The sequence below is a fragment of the Schistocerca gregaria genome, chromosome 2, assembly GCF_023897955.1.
Source record: "Schistocerca gregaria isolate iqSchGreg1 chromosome 2, iqSchGreg1.2, whole genome shotgun sequence".
Lineage (NCBI taxonomy): Eukaryota > Metazoa > Arthropoda > Insecta > Orthoptera > Acrididae > Schistocerca > Schistocerca gregaria.
This window is the reverse complement of record NC_064921.1, coordinates 767,106,467-767,125,761: the sequence shown is the minus strand read 5'-3', so window position 1 is coordinate 767,125,761 and position 19,295 is coordinate 767,106,467. Positions and strand designations below refer to the sequence as shown.

General features: G+C 41.2%; 1 protein-coding gene across 1 annotated transcript in view; it reads left to right on the top strand.

Annotated features, from left to right (window-relative positions):
• LOC126334991 (sodium-independent sulfate anion transporter-like) overlaps positions 1–19,295 on the top strand; it is a 206,127-nt gene that overhangs the window by 496 nt on the left and 186,336 nt on the right. The gene's annotated exons all lie outside the window — the stretch shown is intronic.

Sequence of the window (19,295 nt, the reverse complement as noted above, 5' to 3'; positions counted from 1 at the left end):
TCCAGTACGGAACGTTGTTAATATAAACAAACCGCAGTTACGTGATCGTTGTGTGCTTCTCAGTGTTTACATCCTCTTAGTTGATCGTTGGAATGAAGACGCTTTAGAATGTATTGCACAGCTTCAAAATAATCTCAGCAACTGGGCCAGGGAAACTTGGTTATTGACCGCTACTCGTTCTAAGCACTGGGATTTAGGAACCCATGCTGCGTGTAGGTACGTCTGCTTCTAGCAGTAATAATAGTGTGTATTACTCATTTCATTTTCTTACCCTGTGGATGGAACGGCCTTTGTCGAAGCAAGTAGACTACAAAGTTTTACTGATCCTTCTGTTGCATTTATAAACAACACGCAAAGAGAGAACTCTCAAACAATACGTAACCTCAGATAGTCCGTGTGCACCTGCATAGTTAGTCTTAGTTGCCGTACGGTTTTCGTTTTATGTAATCAAAACGTGTACAGTGGTTGAGAGTAACGTTGTTCACAAGTTTATTTTCTACAGATGCGTAAGCAAACTATTTAACAGCTACTGGAAAATGGACGCCTCACTATAAATGCCTGTGCTCATTACGTATGTCTTTCGCTTGCATAGAGATATTACAAACGAAACATTTCACTGTGCACTTCATATTTCCGCTGGTATTATTTCTCACTTTTCATTCCTATTGGAGACTGTACAAGTGGAAGATTAATTTTGATGAAATTTTTAAACATCTGCTTTCGTTCAGATATTTGAAATTCTCTTTTCTTAAGTTGTGTCCCTCATCGTGTTAACAATCAGAGTTAGGGAGAGTGACAGAGTTGAGAAAGTCCAAATAAATAAATAAATAAATGCTGACACGTGAAATCTGCCTGGACTACAACCAGAAACAGGCGGCGTCATTTTCTTAAGACACTGGGATTCGAATCGTCTACCACGGGGAGCCAAAACACAATTGTGTATTTAGCGGCCTCTGCTACGGAGGCGGCTGTCGAAATAGATATCACGCTTTAAGAGATGGCAAGTGATAGTGTTACAGTCTTATCTAACGTATTTTTATTGTTTCTGCAGTAGACAGAGCTCATTACAATCTACAACAGTTACTTGTGTAATATAAATAATATAAATCTGCAGTCGCCAACGTCTTTCCCAACGGGGAGAATATTGCGACCTGCTTTTCGTAGGAGCTTCTATTATCTGGAACGACTGTAATTCCGCTAATGACAGACATGGAACTGATATTCCAGTTCATCTTCTAGAGAGAACGCAACCAAATTGAGGGTCCAGGTGGTCCAGAAGCCACGCCAACCTCCCCAAATAGCAAAACTCCTTTCCCATTTTAAGTGTCTCATTTCCTAATCTAATTACCTCAGCACCACCCGACTTAATTCGACTAGATTCCATGATTCTCGTTTTGCTTTTGTTGTTCTTCGTCTTATATCCTCCTGTCAAGACACTGTCCATTCCATTCAACTGCTCTTCCAAGTCCTGTGCCGTCTCTGACAGAATTACGATGTCATCGGCGAACCTCAAAGTTTTTATGTCTTCTCCATGGACTTTAATACCTACTCCGAATTTTTCTTTTGTCTCCTTTGCTGCTTGCTCAATATACAGATTGAATAACATTGGGGAGAGGCTACAACCCAGTCTCACTCCCTTCACAACCGCGGCTTCCCTTTCATGCCCCTCAACTCTTATAACTGCCATCTGGTTTCTGTACAAATTGTAAATAGCCTTTCGGTCCCTGTATTTTACCCCTGCCACCTTCAGAAATTGAAAAAGAGTATTCCAGTCAACATTGTCAAAAGCGTTCTCTAAGTCTACAAATGCTAGAAACGTAGGTTTGCCTTTCCTTAATCTTTCTTCTAAGACAAGTCGTAGGGTCAGTATTGCCTCACGTGTTCCAACATTTCTGCGGAATCCAAACAGATCTTTCCCGAGGTCGGTTTCTACCAGTTTTTTTCCATTCGTCTGTAAAAAATTCGCGTTAGTATTTTGCAGATGTGACTTATTAAACTGATAGTTCGGTAATTTTCACATCAGTCAACACCTGCTTTCTTTGGGATTGGAATTATTATATTCTTCTTGAAGTCTGAGTGTATTTCGCCTGTCTCATACATCTTGCTCACCAGATGGTAGTTTCGTCAGGACTGGCTCTCCCAAGGCTGCCAGTATTTCTAATGGAATGTTGTCTACTCCCAGGGCCTTGTTTCGACTCAGGTCTTTCAGTGCTATGTCAAACTCGCAGTATCATATCTCCCATTTCATCTTCATCTACATCCTCTTCCATTTCCATAATATTGCCCTCAAGTACATCGCCCTTGTATAGACCCTCTATATACTCCTTCCACCTTTCTGCTCTCCCTTCTTTGCTTAGAACTGGGTTTTCATCTGAGCTCTTGATGTTCATACAAGTGGTTCTCTTATCTCCAAAGGTCTCTTTAATTTTTCTGTAGGCAGTATCTATCTTACCCCTAGTGAGATAAGCCTCTTCATCCTTACATTTGTCCTCTAGCCATCCCTGCTTAGCCATTTTGCACTTCCTATCGATCTCGTTTTTGAGACGTTTGTATTCCTTTTTGTGTGCTTCATTTACTGCATTTTTATATTTTCTCCTTTCATCATTTAAATTCAATATTTCTTCTGTTACCCAAGGATTTCTACTAGCCCTTGTCTTTTTACCTACTTTATACTCTGCTGCCTTCACTACTTCATCCCTCAGAGCTACCCATTCTTCTTCTACAGCATTTCTTTCCCCCATGCCTGTCAATTGTTCCTTTATGCTCTCCCTGAAACTTTGTACAACCTCTGGTTCTTTCAGTTTATCCAGGTTTGGCTATCGAACATCCCTATTTTAGCCAAGACCAGTTGTTCGTTGTGCTTGAGCTCATTTGTTATTTTGTTAATCAGTCCAATTCTTATTTGGAATTGAATTTAATCTAAGTGGTTCCATATATTGTTATCGTGCTGTGTGCTGAAGAGTGATGGGACAGTTCCTAATTGTGGATAAGTTTGTAACAATAAAGAAGAGGAAAACCGATTTCGATTCGTCCGCTAGCGTTATGGTACGTTAAAAATGTGCTCGCATTACTATAAAGGCCTATTAACCCCTCATTACTATGAAGGCCGAATAACCCCTCTGTAGCAGTTTAATGTTAATACTGAAGTCGTTATGTGGAGGTTGGTAGAGCTCCGAGGTTGCAATATTTCACATAGCAACGGAGCGGCAATCGTTAAAAATAACATTAACTTAAAATCAGTGCTTAAAATGCACTTGGATTTGTGTGCATCGCCTAAAAATCGCTTTGACTGACAAAAATATCACCCGAACGGCAATGGTTGCATTTCTTTGAAATAAATTGCTCAATACTCTGTCATTAGTAGCCCAAACGGCAAAATATCGCCCAATCCGATCATACGAGGACTCTTAGTTATGAAAAGCAGTTCAGATAAGGAACGAAGGTGAGGAGTCAGCGGAGAGCGGAAGGCGTATGTGATGACAGAACATTCTACAGTTCGTTTCTAAAAGATTTTTTATTTTTCGCTGGCTGCCTGAATTCGTCCCCGCCGACGGTGTCCTGCATCCCTTCCTCTCCCGTTCGTCTAAAATGAATTTACCCTCGCGTAATACTACGATAACTGAAGCCAGAAATTTCATTCACAATTAAATTTTGAAGTACTCATTGACACACTATCAAATGACTCAACATGCACAATCAAAGGAAAAACAATCAATGACAGAACTAAATCCTTTGTTACGACGCATTTCATTTTAAAACGGTGTAAACCAATCACTTTTTCTAAGTTCTCCACCGACTTGTGGTAGCTCTGCGTGTTATAATTTATTTCATGAAAGATTCCAAATCCCTTAAAGATGCAGCCCTTTTTCAATGAAAAGAGCCGCATCGAAGGTAAGCGTAATATCTCTTCGGAGACTCCCAGTACTAAAAGCCATATGATAAATAAGTTATAATCCAAATCCTTCTCACTGACTCACACATTTTTCTGCCGGGTCATTCTTTAATGCATAAAGTGATCTTTTTGACATTGCAAGAAATGACAGACGCATACTTTTTATGGTCATCTTTAACAAATCAGACCCCCTCCCCCTTTTGATAAAATCCTGGCTACGTCCAGGCTTCTTGTTTTCTGACTTCCTTGTATAGTTCTTGAAATATCCAGTGAAGTGTAATCATCAATTTTGATTGCTTTGTAAAGTTCTTTGCTATGAACGCAACACCCCACCCTAGTAATGCAACTGAACCGTTTAGACTTTAAAATCTACGTTGAGACTGAATTTTATTTACGCTCTGTATACTTTCAAAACAATGTAGCTATGTACGTCATATGTAGAGACACAATTATTCAGATACCGAATAGAGTTGCCTCGTATACCTACTTTATTTTCTGAACTTTGTTCACGTCGGTAGCCGTAATTATACCTTTATTTAACTATATATATGAACGTTGTAAGATCGCGATAGGTTCGAATGATATAGTTAACTTGAGACAGAGCTCTGAACTTACGAAGAACATCACTTTTCACAATACATCATTAATAATGAGATGTATAGACCTGTCGACAAATGCACCATCTAAGATCCTTACTCCGATGTCCAGTATGCAAAGTGATTTCAAAAACAACTGAATCACGCTCGAGCTTTGGTAACTACTGCTTTATCAGATTCCCTAAGTCTACAGTTAGAGATGTTGAATAACAATAACAACGTTATAGTTCATGGCTTGATGAGTCTTCCTACTGGGCGCTACTTCGGCAGTTGTGAATCATCTACATTTGCAAGCCACCTTACACTGTGTGGCGGAGGGTGCTTCATGTACCAATATCTGGTTCCCCCCGTCACTGTTCCATTAGCGAATGGCGTGTGGGAAGAATGACTGTTGCTAAACCTCCGCATGAGCTCCTCGAATTTTCTCATTATGGTCATTTCGCGAGACGTATGCGACCCTTCCCGGGTAGCACTCTGCGGAAATGTTCAATAGGAAACCTCTTCGTGATGCACAAGGACACTCTTGTAGCGTCTGTCAATGGTGTTTGTTGACCATCTCTCTGAAGCTCTCTCGCCGACTAAACGATCCCGTGGCCGGCCGTTGTCGCCGAGCGGTTCTAAGCGCTGCAGTCTGGAGCCGCGCAACCGCTACGGTCGCACGTTCGAATCGTGCCTCGGGCATGGATGTGTATGATGTCCTTAGGTTAGTTAGCTTTAAGTAGTTCTAAGTCTAGGGAACTGATTACCTCAGATATTAAGTTCAAATGGTTCAAATGGCTCTGAGCACTATGGGACTTAACATCTATGGTCATCAGTCCCCTAGAACTTAGAACTACTTAAACCTAACTAACCTAAGGACATCACACACATCCATGCCCGAGGCAGGATTCGAACCTGCGACCGTAGCAGTCACCCGGTTCCGGACTGAGCGCCTTAACCGCGAGACCACCGCGGCCGGCAGATATTAAGTCCCATAGTGCTCAGAGCCATTTGAAACTATCCCGTGACAAACCCGCCGCTCTTCGTCTGATCGTCTCTCTCCCTCCGATTAATCCAACCTGGTAGGGCTCTCAGACTGATGAGCAATACTCAGGAATCGGGCGAATAAGAGTTTCGTGACCCCCTTCTTCCTAGGAGTCTCAGCATGGCATCAGATATTCCTACTATTTGTTTTGTGTGCTCATTCCCCTTTAGGTTGCTGTTGCTGATGGTTACTCCTAGATATCTTACGGTAGTCAGTTTTCAGCGATTTGTCTCCAATAATGTAATCGTATATTAATGGATTACTTCTTCTGTTAATGTGAAATATGCTCCAATTATTTACGTTCAAAGTCAACAGCCAGACTCTGCACCATTCATCAATCCTCTGTAGATCATTTTACAAATCGATACTGTTTTTGGGCTTACTAATTTCTTTTTGCCAACCACACAATTCACAAACTGTCTCAAAAACTTCCGAACATATCTACTAGATCAGTAACTGTCTTATCACACATCCTTGGGGTACTCGTGAAACTACCTTTACATCTGTCGATTTTGGTCCGTTTGAGCGACTTCTTTTTACAGAAATGTCATAATACTTGAGAATAAAACATCGGACTAACGAGGAATAACGGATGCACAACTGGATTAGAGAATACTAAGGAATTATCGGATTGTCTGTATTATTAAAAGGAAAATTGATATTTTATGCCCTGTCCACGACGATGACATTATAGACAGAGAACAAATCGTGTAACGTTGTTGCACTAATTTGAGGTGTAAGCGGTGCTGCTATTCATGACCATAAAAGTGGGATAAAAGCTGTGAGCTATGTAGGGAAGCTAACCTTGCATTACTGAGCAACTGTTTCACCAGGTATCCTCTAGCTTACCAAATTCCCAACCAGTCTAACGTTAATTATAATCTTTTAATAGTCATACGACAACCGGTGATATATATAAGATAATTCAAATAAAAAGAAATAAATCAGTTTATATTTGGAAATTTATTTTAACATTGATCATTGAAATTTCAGCATATTAAACTTGATTCATAACTAAACAGTGCCTTAATTAGGATTGTGAAAATGTGAGTTTGTAATCTTACGGAACACATCAAATAGGGAGCCAAGATTGGGAGACTGCATACAACACTGCATTCATCAAATAACACACGAAGAACGTTGAAACATATGCAAGAGGAAATTAACCACAACCAGCCGATTCAACTTTCACCCAAAGAAGTTACGTTCGTAGCGCAATCCTGTCCGTCATGTAATTACCACACACTGGTATACTAAATTCATACTAACTCTCTGTGAAATCTTCCCGAAAAGAATAGCTGAGGGCTACTTTGATGATTACACCGCATGCTTCACGTGGTCAACTTGGTTTACACAAAGAGTGTAACTCCACAATAATTTTGGTAATTAAAATAAATTAGATCGAAAAGCAATTTACCAAAGAAAAACCCCGAACTGGTTACTATCGTCTTACTATTAACCTGATGGGTCAAACAATTGTATAAGCACGTGGTACTGTTCTCACAAACTACACCCCAAGTGGGTTGAACATAAAGAAAAGTCGCTATATTTAAAAATATTGTCAAGACGAGACATTATAATCTCACGCACATTCGCATTTAAGATTGATTATCTTAGTTAGAGTTACTGATCAACATGTGGTTCCATTTTACTCACAAAGTAGTGACAAAGCATCTACCGGAATATCTTCTGAACTTCACACTCGAATTACACTGCGTTGCAATTTAAGGTAACATTAGATATTTTAGAGCTAAACCTGAAATAAAGGTGATTAAATTTTCAGTTAGGCTGATCTTAAGAAATCCATTTTCCTGCGGACTTAGCAGACATGCGCTTAGCCGGAGATCTTACCACTTCAGACACTCGCCACGGACAGACTGACCTGGGCTCCTACCAAGGATGCTTCCGTATACAAAACGGAAGTGACCAGAGATGCAGCTTCCTATACCAACATGACAAGGGACGGACAGGACAATACTAAGGATAGAAACCTCTTTGCTTCTAGAAAGCTTAGCTATCTGTTCCGACGTTGGTCCTACTGTTCTCTAGCAGACAGGCTTGTCTAATACCATCCAGCATGCAACTAGAAATACATTTGCTCATTCATCCTCTTTCACAGAAGGGAAGGAGGATGACAGTATCTTATCATACACAGTATATAAAAGAAAGCGGATGTAGGTTCCGTATGAGACTGTGTGACATGAATTACATATAAACTGTGTTTTAAAGTGTAGTAGTGTGACAGATCGTTCTTGTTTAAGTGTAAAAGTAACACATTTCACTGCCCAGCCGCCTCCCAGATAGTCAGAAACACCACAGTAAATTTAGAAGAGGAATTTTTGCCGTAAATGACAACAGATTTAAGAAATTAACATGAAAGGAATCCAACAGACCTTTCAGTCGGTCAAGATAAGGCTCGGAAAAGAAGCAGACCATGTTCTTTTCGAAGAAACCGCCTCGACATTCTTATTAGTCAATCTTGGTGAGCCAATAACATCCAAAGCTAGGTCGGACAAGCGTTTATACCGAATTCCAAACGAGTGACGGAGCAGTGTCTTAACAGATGGGCCACCTTGTTCGTCATCGGAACGCATGCCACAGCATGTGCTACATAATTTGTTCCAAAAAGCCGCCCATATAAACGGAATTTATTCGGTGCTCGTACCTCTGGTTCTATTGGTGACACAAAGATAGTGTCAAGTGTTTTGCATAGCACCGGGCTAGGGACCTTTCGTACTCCCAACAAAAGAATTGACTTACCACAACTATCCTACATTAAAGGCTCAAAATTTGAATACTGCACCATTCCTCCAGCTTTGGCAGATATAGCAAATCGGTTGCTTCTTTTTACTTTATATATGATCTATAGAACGTCTTAAGAGACTTGTTGAGGGGCCATTCAGTTCATGGGCAGCTTCTGAGAAAACCCGGAAAACATTTTTGGGTACCAAAACAGAGCCGCGCATTCCAAGGCGGTTATGTTCAGCAAAGGGCTGAAATCTTTGTGGTATATTACCAAGATCCCGGTCCCGATCTCGAACAGCCTAGAAAATTTTCTTTATATCTTTGCTCGTTTCCGTGATACAGAGGTGCAAAGTACCCTACTTACCCTACGCACCTAATATCCGGTGTGAGGCGGAAACGTAGTTTATAAAGTGACGTAGCACGAAGAAATATGCTGTAAAGTGTCTTCGTTATCATCAGAAGGGTTCTGGGAAGCCCAAGTTGTAGTACTGTAGTACAGGCATAAATTTTGTGCACGTAAAATCTGTCTGAGGTCAAATTAGTTTTGCGTTATTTCAGTTACACATAAGAAAACTAACAAAATTTTGTCCACCCATAAAGTTCTTTTCATATCAGTGACATGTCCTGCTGTAGCAGGGGAAAGAAGGGAACCAATGGATAATTGCTTCTATCGGAGCACAAAAAATGCGAATACGTTACAGATTTTTTAAAAAGATACTGACTGAAAAAGGGGTATCAGCAACCTAGTTCTACCTTCCTCAGCACTTTTATAAATTTTCCAAAAAAGTTTTAATACGCGAACATATTCGTGTCTTTTTATGCTGAGAGAGGAGGAGGCAGTGGCAGTTGAAAGACATGGAAAAGTAATAGATATATGAAGATAGTAGACAGTGATTGCGGTATAGAAAGAGAAGAAGAAAGTAACAGTTGGAGAGGAATAAAGAGAGGGAGAAAGTGTAAGTAAGGCAAGCGATAATGAGAGACGGGATCTATGACAATGACAGTGATGGGAGAGAGATAGTGACAGTGGGAAGGAATGAATGAGACAGTAGCGGTAAGAGAGAACAGGGAGGAGACAGTGGCTGTGAGAGGAGACAGCAGTAGTAGGACATATAATTTCAGCGAATTTAATCACAGTAACGGATAAGTTCAACATTAGAAATGTGAGGACTGATGGAAGCCTAGAGTTCTGTATCTCCAGACTGTATGCTGAATTTCTCGGCTGACTGGCTGTGAGACAGGAGAAATGACAGTTACAGAGGACACAGAGATAACAGCAATGAATGGGCTGAATGAATGAGTGAGTGAGGATGAGCAAGAGGGAGTGGGTGGGTATGAACGACTTCCAGCGATGGACTAGTGGGCGAGTTAGTTAGGGAAGCTTGTAGTAGTATGAGGAGTTGCATATTAAAAAAGGGGTCGAATACGTTCGGATGACAAAATATCTGGGAAAAATTTGCAATGTGCGAGGAAGGTAGAATAAGGAAGCTGGAACCCCTTATTTGCGCTCCAATAGGAGCAATTTTCTGCTCATCTATATTTATGGATCATTGTAGACGGGAGAAAGAGAGAGGATGAAACGTAGTACCACCTTGTAGCCAGATCCAGTCAAACAGCTCCAAGATAAACTCAGAGCTTATCATCTCCACCCGAAGGTAGGATAAACTCAGCGCTTATCATCTCCACCCGAAGGTAGTGTCATTTGTCCTCGTTGAATATGACGTTTTAGTTCAGCTGAAAACTTCAGTATACATTCTGGAGATACAGAACTCTAGGCTTCCATCTGTCCTCACACTTCTAATGTTGAACTTACCCGTCAGCGTAAATAAATTCGCTGTAATTACATGAATGGAATCAAGGGGCCAAACTTAATAACATACTACACAGAAGCACCAAAGAATCTGGTATAGGCATGCGTATTTAAGTACAGAGATATGTAGACAGGCAAAATAAGGCGATGCAGTCGGCAACGCCTATATAAGACAACTAGTGTCTGGCGCAGTTGTTAGTTCGGTTATTGCTGCTACAATGGCAGGTTATCAACATTTGAGTTTGAGCGTGATGTTATAGTCGGCGTACGAGCGATGGGACACAGCACCTCCGACGTAGCGATGCAGTGGGATTTTCCCATACGTCCATTTCAAGAGTGCACCGTGAATATAAGAAATTCGGTAAAACAACAAATCTCAGACATCGCTGCGGCCCAAAAAATATCCTGCAACAACGAGACCAACGACGACTGAAAATCGTTCAACGTGACAGGAGTGCAACCTTCCGCATACTGCTGCAGACTTCAATGGTGGGCCATCAAAAAGTGTCAGCGTGGGAGCATTCAACGAACCATCATCGACATGGGCTTCCGGAGCCGAAGGCTCACTCGTGTACCCATGATGACTGCACAACACAAAGCTTTACGCCTCGCCTCGCCCCGTCAACACCGACATTGGACTGTTCATTACTCGAAACATGTTGCCTAGTCGAACGAGTCTCGTTTCAAATTGTATCGGGCGGATGCACGTGTACGGGTATGGAGGCGATCTCATGAATCCATAGACCTTGTACGTCAGCGGGGACTGTATAGTCTGGTGGAGGTTCTGTAATGGTGTGGGACGTGTGCAGTTGGAGTGATATGGGAGCCCTGATACGTCTAGATACGACTCTGACAGGTGACACATACGTAAGAATCCTGTCTGATCACCTGCATCCATTCATGTCCATTGTGCCTTCCGACGGACTTGGACAATTCCGGCAGGCCGATGTGACACCACACTCGTCCAGAATTGCTAAATAGTGGCTCCAGGAACTGTCTTCTGAGTATAAAAACTTCCGGTGGCCATCAAACTCCCCAGACATGAATATTATTGAGCATATCCGGGATGGCTTGCAACGTGCTGCTCAGAAGAGATCTCCATCCCCTTGTAATCTTATGGGTTTATGGATAGCCCTGCAATATTCACGACGTCGGTTCCTTCCAGCACTACTTCAGACATTAGTCGAGTCCATGCCACGTCGTGTTGCAGCACTTCTGCGTACTTGCAGGAGCCCTACACGATATTAGACAGGTGTACCAGTTTCTTTGGGTCTTCAGTGTATGGCATGAAATGATATCAGCGAAATCGATTCAGAAATGTTGGACCGTCGATGTCATCGATGTGTCGTGTGAAATTAACATGTGTAAGATACAATAGTTCCAAACTCCAGGATACATTCTGAATTCAGTACCACTTCTGTTAAATAGTCCTATTTCTCCAGATATAAGCAACCGTTCACTCTGTTTCCCTGAGCACAACCAAATGTGAAAAGGACTGTCACCGATACCAGGTCTGTTTCATAAAGAGCCTAATTGATTTTGTGAATTTGTTACTCTAGATGACGTCTTCACCTCAAATATTTTCAAGCAACCGAAACAGTGAGTGAGTGAGTGAAGATGGCTCTGCACCAGAGATAAAGAAGTTCATTTCATCTGCCAGTCAGTTTATGGCGAGTGTGCTCTGGGATACAAAACGAATTCGTTGTATTGTTTACCTTACCAAGGCTGAAACAATAACTGCAGAAAACTACACTAGTCTTTTGCATCAACTAAGGACAAGGAGGAAGACATAAAAGACGAATTCTGTGGCACCTTAGACCAGAGGTGCTCCAGATTATCACAGTATGACATAAAAAGTGTGCTGGAAGACTGAAAATCCCAAAATAGGACAAGAAAATCAATGGCAACCATATATAGACATGTTCAGCTTGCACACTGAATCAAATGATAATTGTATAAGACTCATCAACTTTGCAGCAAATAGAAACATGTAAATAGTCAGTACATCACTTCCTCATATAGACGAACATAAAGCAACATGGACGTCAACGGATGGGCTAACAAGAAACCAAATACACGTGTTGATAGAGAAAAACCATAAGAAGGTAGTGTCAGATGTTAGGACAATAAGAGGGTCTGAGGTAGTATCACACCATTCTCTTGTGCTAATAAAGATGAAACAGTCATCAGCAAAACAGGCAAGTAAGAGCAACAGTAGCAAAAGAACCCATAGAATGGATGTGAGCAGGCTAAAAGAAGAGGAGGGGAATGAACAGTTTAAGATTAAACTTAGAAATAGATTCACAGAGTTAGAGAGCGAAAGCAACAGGAAAGAAAGTGAAAATATCTACACAAAACAGTGCTAAAGGAGACAGCACAGGAACCACAAGAAGATAACAACAATAGCGATATCAGGCGCAAACTGTAATTCAATGAACATGTATAAAAGCAGTTCAAGACAGGAAGACAGCCAAACGGGCATTGATAAGCATTTAACAAATGTGGAAACCAAATAAAACACAGGGCTGCCACGAGAGGAACGAAAAGAACAATCAGGCGAGAGAAAAGTTCATTTACAAACGAACAGATAGGGGGACTAGATCCAGAACAGTAGACAGTTTTACAGCACAAAGAAAAGTACAGGCAGGAGTTCAGAGCTAAACCTGTGATAAAGGAGGAAGAGTATGGAAAACTTGTCACTAAAAATGAAGGGAATCGAGAGCTCTGGAGAAGATACTTCAAAGGACTGCTGAAAAACCCGGGAGACACCTATGACAACGAAATCAGGGTGGAAAACAACCAAAACTTTCAGCCTTTAGTCGTAAAACCAACTCTGATAGAGGTGAAGGAGCCAATAAAAGAGTGGAAAATGGAAAGGCTCCAGGCATATACATGATATCAGCAAGGCTCTTCAAAGAAGGGGAAGACAATACAGATGAACGATTAGCCAAATTGATATGAGAGATGTAGAGGAAAGAAGTAATGCCGGATGAATAGAAAACTCTGCTGTATGTCCCATATATAAGAAGGGAGACAAAACGTTGATATAGAACTGTAGAGAGAGATCTCTACAATGCACGTGCTATAAAATAATATCAAAAATTATACTGAACTGGCTCAACCCATACACTGAAGAAATATTAGACACAGCACACGCGGGGTTCAGAATGGGTAAGTTTACAACCGACGAAATATTTACACTGAGACTGATAAGAACTGGGAGCACAATCAGGATACCTTCTGTATGTTTATAGACTTCCACAAAGTTTATGACGGTATTTTGAGAAAGGAGATGTGAAGAATAATGGTAGTGTGTGGGATACCGGACATGCTGATAAACTAACCAAAATATGTGCTGAGTGAAAGTGAGTTCTCGGAAACATGTAAGGTAAAACCAGGAGTGAGGCAGGGAGATACGGTATCACCAACACTTTTCAATTTGGCACTCAGCAACACACTGACGAAAGTAACACAAGAATGTGCAGGAAAAGGTAAATGTTCTGGCTGGTATTCACGGATGATATTGTGGTGATAGGACAGAGCATGGAAGACCTGGAAAAAATGTGTACTGTACTGATCGAAAAAGCTAAGAAAGTAGGTTTAAGTGTAAATGAAAATATAACAAAGTTCATGGCAATAGCGAGAAGATCTCAGTTAGGATCAAGACATCTAACAATCAGGAATCTAAGAATACAGAAGACACACATCCACGTACCTCGGTGCCAACATTTACCAACAAAACCATATAGAACGGGAATTCAAGCCGGTGGGGGAACACGGAGATACCTAGGAGCTATACATTATATCATAAGATCTACGTTACTACCCAGGCAGGCAAAAACAGGAATACATTAGACCATCATCAAACCAACAGTGTGCTACGCAAGCGAGATGTGAACCGTGAAAAAAAAAAAAAAGAGAAAACTCACTCATTACTTTTGAAAATAACGCACTGAGAAAATATACGGACCAGTGAAAGAAAATGAACAGTAGAGAATAATGAAAACATAGAATCAGACAATTATACACACTACCTGACATCGTAGCGAGTGCGAAGAACTAAAAGACTCAGATGGTACGGACATGGCCGACCGTGGTGACCGAGCGGTTCTAGGCGCTTCAGTCCGGAACCGCGCGACTGCTACGGTCTCAGGTTCGAATCCTGCCTCGGGCATGGATGCATGTGATGTCCTTAGGTTAGTTAGGTTTAAGTAGTTCTAAGTCTAGGGGACTGATGACCTCAGATGTTAAGTCCCATAGTGCTCACAGCCATTTGAACCATTTTTGCTACGGACATGTGGGGAGGAGAGAATAAGGTAATAAATGCAGTAATGGGTGGAGAATCCGAAGGAAAGAGACCATTAGGACGGCCGAGAACGAGAGCGAAGGATAATACGATGAAGACATAGAGGTACTGGGTTTAGCAGATGAAGATGCAGCTGACAGAAATGCGCGGAAGGCTGTACTGTGGCCGAGGACCGGCTGCAGTTTGTGGGGCCAGTGCAAGTGTGGATAGGAAAAATACTGAGAAGAGTAAAAAACTACAGTCAAAATCCGTTTGCTCAGAGTTGCTTTTGCAATAGAGAAAACGTGTGATTTGAATCACAAATTGTCAGAATCTGTCGTGTTCGCCAGAGTCCTGCTATGTTTTACCACGTCTAAAACTCTGGAAGATATTTTAGGTTTAATGAACATTTTATAGATAGCTGTAGACGAATATTTTTCAGCCGTTCCATAACTGCACTGCAGGAATGGAATCTGCTCACTGGAGAATCGCAGGACAAGATACGCTTACCTAAAAAAATAAATGTCAAATGTACGTGCAATACATGTACAACATAATCTTTCACAGCTATTCGGAGAAATTATTTTGTTGCCATTAATGAGCTTACCTACAAAACCTCTGTTATTGCAGGAACTTGTATGCCGAAATATTTAACTCAGTACTAAAGATTTCGGTGAAATTCTCAAGGTGATAAAAGACGGAGCACAAGCACAGAATGAGGAAGCATGGAGAAATAAATCGGTCGTGTCATTTAAACAGGAACCATTATGGCATTATCCTTAAGCGATTTAAGTGAACTTCGGAAAATTTAAACCTGGATGAGAAACCAGGACTTGAACCGCCTTACGCCTGAAAGCGAGTCCAGTGGCCTATCACTGCGCTACCTTGCTCAGAGAATGTTTCAGGGTATCTTTCAGACGATTGGCTTGAACACGTTCTCTTAATGACTCATCACTGAAATCATTTGCTCTACAACACGCTTATGTTTGAAAAGTGAATATGGAATTTATTTTTCTTATCCCCCCTCCCCACTCTAGTCTTCTTTTCACACTAAACATTACGTCATAAAAATTTATGCACTATGCGCCTCAACCAGTTACTGTAAGAGTAGCTTTACAGCTGTCTCAAAGGGGCAGGCGAGGAATCGCGGTTTGCGGAAGGGGGTCACGAAGGGTTGGTGGAGGGCGGGGGGGGGGGGGGGGATCGGTTTCTGTATGACCCAGGAATAAGGGGCAAAATAATTTTTGGTTGAGCCCGAACCAGCGGCCGTTTGTATATAGATTCCAACATGTCTTACTGTAGCTGTGTTACAGTATGTTAAGAGGGTTTAACAACGAACAGGAACTGGTGCCAGAGCAAATGTGCGAATGTTTTGAAAAAGATTTTAATTTGGATGACATTGAGCGGCTAATGCCACCATTTGTACGTGCATCATTCCGATACCAGGTGCAAAAAAACAGCCTTAAATATCTCCAGATTACAGCCAGACTGATAATTCAAATGTGGTCCAACGGTACATCGGATCTTGGTCTAAGGGAAGCTTTAACCGTTTGAAAAAAAAAGAAAAAAAACCTTACTTCGTTTGGAGTTTACATGCAAGAACGTTGTCTTGAAAGGTTTTTGAAGGGCGCCACCTCTAAACCTGTACGAATCGGTTCAAACTTTGCAAGAAGATAGATAAATGGATAAAGTCAAAACGAACATTTTTACACAGTAAGCATAATCTGTTGTCGAGGTGAGATGGTTTAAAAGTCTAGCTAAACGAAGAACATAAAATTCGTTCTTACGTGAACTGAATGCGCGGCAACGGCTTGAAGTGAATCAAACAAATAAAAAAAAATGTTTCTTACGACAAAATTAAAAACTCGCTTCCAAAAAAAACTTGCTTCATTCGAATTTTACGTGCAGAAAACATGTTTTTTGAGAGTTTTTTTTAACACGCACCGCTTCTGTGCTTGAAACTTTAGCGAATCGCTTCACATTTTGTAAAACGATAAAAAAATTCGTGAAAGTAATGGTCGTCCTGTTCTTTTGTGAAAGCTTGGTCCGTTACCACGATATAAGCGTCATGGTTCGAAAGACAATTTAAAGACTTATATCGCATCAGTCGTCGCCCGTGTCAACAAAAATCTACATCTGTTTGCAAGCTATGGTAGTCCAATGTCAAAATTGTGATAAAATAGAAGTTGGCAACCAGAATTAAAAATGCTTCTCTCGTAGTACAAAAAATGTGACTATGTCCTGGTAAGAGTAAGGAATATAAATGAAGGGAACTAATTTTTTGGCTATCTGGCAGCTTCAAAGAATTTTAAATCAAAACCTCTTGACATATTCGCGCATTTTGACGAGTTAAACACCGTACTGCCCCACCGCAGTGAGCTCTCTTAGACCCACCCCCAGCTGCATATGTAGTGACGGGTGTAAGATTAAATACACAAATTTGTGCCCTTCAAGAAAGTGGCATGCATCTACAATGGGAAGTCTGAGACTGGGGGTCCACCTATAATAGGAAGTATCCGAGAGTGGGGATGCATGCATCCTAAACTTTAATGTGACATTGAGTTACATTGCACGTCATGACAAATGCCATGTTGAATGATATGATGGCATCTGTCATGTTATACAAGATGGCATGCGTTTCATGTTACTTTACTTTCCACGATGCATTATATTTCACGACATAGGTACTAACATTAACAAGTAAACAAGCGCGAATATGATGTTTTGATTTAAATGCCTTTTAAGATGGCACATAAGTCGAGAACCTGGTTCCCTTCTTTTACATCGCTAACTCGTCCAAAATATATTCGGTTTGTTTTGTGCTACGATAGGAACATTTGTCATTGTGGTAATTATATAAATGCCCTGTTTGTGTTAGGCTTATGCAGGTGAGCTCTTGTAATTGTAGTTAATACCATATGGCTGTTCATCATAGCACAAGTCTGAACTTGACCCGCTCCATAGATTAATGTGGTATTCCTGACCAGAACTCGAACCCATATCTACGTCTTTCTTGGAGTCTGCTGTACCAAATGAGCCCTCTGGGAGTTACAGCATCAGCTACATTTGTATTTATTTTAAGTTTTATTTGACAGAACCATTGTCAGATGGGGTAGAACCCCATTCGACGAACAGTTTCACTCTTACAGCTGGACTGACACCGAACAACATTCAAAGAGTGGGAGTACCACTTCAGAAATCGTTTCGCGTTATCAGACGAGTAACAGCGTCGTTCGAAGCGTTACTCGGCTGATAACTCGGAAAGATTTCATCTGTGAAATTCTAAGCGTGTGCAGCGTAACATACCACCTCACATGACAGTATCTAGTTTATTCAGTAGATCTCTTCGATCCGTAATTCTGTGAAAGTAACCAAAGTTGTCATTAAGAAAGGTCTGTTTAACCATATGTTTTTTTGTCTTCGAAACGTGAGACAGTTGCTATATCTTTGGACCAGCTGACAGGTCCACACACAGTACGATAATCCTTATCTCTGGATTCAGTGTACACAAACATTTCTTCTGCTGTGCTCATTACTCAAGCAAACTCTTCTAAATTGCTCTGCGATGGAAATAAGCGAAGAAACGAGTCTAATCTCGCAGACAGCAGGTAATTTAACAATTTGTATTTGGTTTTGTGTTAAGTTTTCCTGGTGTTAATTTCCAGCAACCTCATCAACCACATACAAGAATAACAAACGTCATGAGACAATGCAGTTGAATCAAAAGGAAGCGTGAGTGCTGATGACACTTGGCTATCGGCTATCAAATCAATATCGTCTATTGCAGAAAGATCCATTTTGTTGATAGTCTAATCTGAAAGAACGGACATATTCTATCTAGCTTCGTAGCGCAGTGCAAGATAGAAGACAATTAGCTTCTTACACGACACACGGGGGCTCATTAACACACATACACACACACACACATTTGCAATGCGTCGGCCTCGGTCTCTGCTTTTACGTCCAAAACTCCCTAAAACGATTTTTGCTGTTTCAGAAGTATAGCTGCAAAAGCATAATCAGAACGCTAAGAAAATTCTGGAGGTGCTTAGTATACACTTACCCTCAGGTCCTGTGGTTCTTTGATTGATGAAAAAATGAAATGTCTTGTGACGAGGGCCTCCCGTCGGGTGTATTCTTGGATACTCGCGAGTATTTGGAACTGACTTGAACCAAGACAGTAACACCCCCATTGCATTTGAGACTAACTAGGTTCACCAGTGTTTTAATTGAACTGCCATAATTTATTTATACTACCATGTGAAGACAAGTTGTTGTTACCAACCGATTTACATACATTTTTTACAAGACAGTCAAACAAACGGTCGGATTGACGTATGCTACATGTTTATAATATGTGTTACATATATAATACCTGATATGGGACGCCAATAAACAATGAAGTACGTATGTAATACCTAACAAGCAAAATTTACTCGGGACTCTGAATACATCAAAAATTTTATACCCAATAGTGTCCTGCGTTTTTAAATTATGACTAACTGACAACCTCAGCTGCCGACAGGTGTTGTTGATATACCTTGATGTGGACAGCTGAAAATGTGTGCCCCCACCGGGACTCGAACCCGGGATCTCCTGCTTGCATGGCAGACGCTCTATCCATCTTTTTTTTAGTCTCATTATGTTCGTTTCAGTTCGTTGCAATTGTTCGTGGCGGACGTCCCCTGACGCCCATTGAAGTTCATTGTTGATCCATCAACTCAGTTTTTTTATTACAGAGGGCAGCTAGCCCTCTGACCGAACACGCTGAGCTACCGTGCCACCGAGGACACAGATGAATAGCGCGACTGCAGGGACTTAGCCCATGCACGCTTCCCGTGAGACTCACATTCGCAACTGTCCACAATTCTGCATATGTATCGTACCTTATACGCATTCGTTTTTTCCTGACAGTCGGTTTTCACAGAAAACAGGATAGTTTT